We start from the raw sequence: 2500 nt of genomic DNA on the forward strand, positions 1-2500 counted from the left end.
GAAGCCAGACAAAACTGCATCCTGGACATGCAGCAGGATCCTTGAATCTGCTTCCTCTTGTGTGCATGGCTGAAGTCGATCCGTTTGCAGATCTAGACTTGAGCTAACAACAGACTCATTCAAGGTGGATACATTCAATCTGTTTCCAGTGTCATTTGAAACACACTCGTTAGCTAGGAACTGAAAAAGTTCATCTTTGTTGTTATCATTACGTAGGAAATTTTTCCAATTTCCTGGAAGCTTGACATTTTGTGACACCCGTCGGCGAGCACCAGTTCCTCTGCTCTCTCTTGTAGAGAGTTTTAAGCTGTCCTTCAAGTAAACATCCCAAACTATGTCAATTCGAAAAGATTTATGTAACTCAGACATCACATATGGTAGGAACACCTCCTTAGCATACTCCCCAAATGTCTTAGCTTCTCCAATTGGCAGAAAGTGTACAACAGCTGCTCCGTCAAAGACCTGAACATCAACAATAGGATGACTTGAGTGCGAATCCTTGTTTTGAGATTGGAGACAGTCTACAAGATCAGACTTTTTCCCTTTCCTCAATTTCTCTCCTGAAGATATTGATGGCGGATATAGCTGGTTCTCATGTTTGGAAAAATCATCGAGGTTACTTTCCCTCATCTGGCTAGCTATATAGAGTCTGGAGAAGAGACTACAGTCATTCTTAAGTTCTAGAACTTTTTGTTTGTCCTTAGACACACCAGATTTTGATTTACTTTTAAAAAGCAGGAATGAATTTCTCGAAATTGGTGCACTTATTGCTGTCTCATTTTTCACTAATCGCTCCTCAATGAAGGTTTTGAATTGTTCTGTCCCAAGTATTTCAATTTTTTTAATACTGTCAACTACACACTGGGACAATATATCTTGTGTGTCAATTGTAGACAAGTTCTTGCTTTGATCAAGAAAAGGATTTCCAAGTTCCTCCATTGTGTGAACAAGAGCTTGCACATCCTCCAAGAAAGTTCTTTGTGTGGCGTGGCTCTGATCATGATGTTTGCTGCCAGTGTCTGCAGCATCTGTTGGATCTATTTCAAGTTCATATTCCGCTACAATCTGTGAGAGCTGTGGACCAGCCACCATCCATCCATACAAACACTATAAAATAAAATCTAAAAGTAAAAAAAATAATATGACGGCCATCTTGAAATCCAAAATGGCCGCCATCAGGTCACTTTTAAAGTTAATAACATCGACTGATCCTCTGAAATTGAAAACATGAAGATAGACAGTGATTTTATGGTCTATTACCCGATATAACACAAAAGTTTCAGAAAATAGGAGATTTTGGCGGCCATATTGGAATTCAATATGGCGGCCACCAGGGGACACTATTTTCTAGGGTCTATTTTTTTATGAACCATAGGTCCCATAGAGTTCACATATCAAGTTTCATGCTTTCTTCACAAACTGAACGATTCTGGTGAAAAGTGGCCCTTAGCCGCTCAACTATGCCTCTACTATAGAGAAGGGTGGCTCCGTAGAAAATATCTGGCTGAGAACACTTTCATTTTTCAGAGCTTCATACTCCCTACAGACATTGTTCCATTGAACCATAACTTTCACAATCTCTTGCCCTTTCTCACATCCATGAAATCCTTTCTTCTCTCACTTCCATTCTCTGACTAACCCACCGTGATACATTCTTCACAGGTGACTCAATCCCCCTCAAATTACAAGGATTTATCCTTCCATCTATGATAACTTTTTGTCCACTTCTGCTTGTCTCCATATTTCTAGTTCTGTTAATTCTTATACATACATACATACATACATACATATATATATATATATATATATATATATATATATATATATATATATATATATATATATATATATATATATATATTATATATATATATATATTATATATATATAATATATATATATATATATATATATATATATATATATATATATATATATATATATATATATATTATGTGTATATATATATATATATATATATATATATATATATATATATATATATATATATATATATATATATATATATTATGTGTATATATATATATATATATATATATATATATATATTATGTGTATATATATATATATATATATATATATATATATATATATATATATATATATATATATATATATATATATATATATATGTATATACACTTGAACACTTATACTACAACAACTGACATTGATTGTAAACTGGCCCTATATTGCATAAAACTTTTAAAAGTGAGGAAGCTTCACATAAAAACAAACGTATATAAAACAGGAATCTAATGATGGAAATTAGCCGCGTTAATATAAGCAATGAATTCTCATCAGTCAATTAATGACTAGTACAATGAATAAGGTTAAAATACAAAGACCAGAATAAACTTTTTTTTTTCACGATTGCTTTATTTTTTTCCAGTAACTCAACATTTTTATATCAACCAGTGACTCTTGAAATATATTTATACTGAAAATAACCTGAAAGGGGTTTAACTCTATAAACAAT

This window comes from Palaemon carinicauda, chromosome 25 (assembly GCF_036898095.1).
Source record: "Palaemon carinicauda isolate YSFRI2023 chromosome 25, ASM3689809v2, whole genome shotgun sequence".
Lineage (NCBI taxonomy): Eukaryota > Metazoa > Arthropoda > Malacostraca > Decapoda > Palaemonidae > Palaemon > Palaemon carinicauda.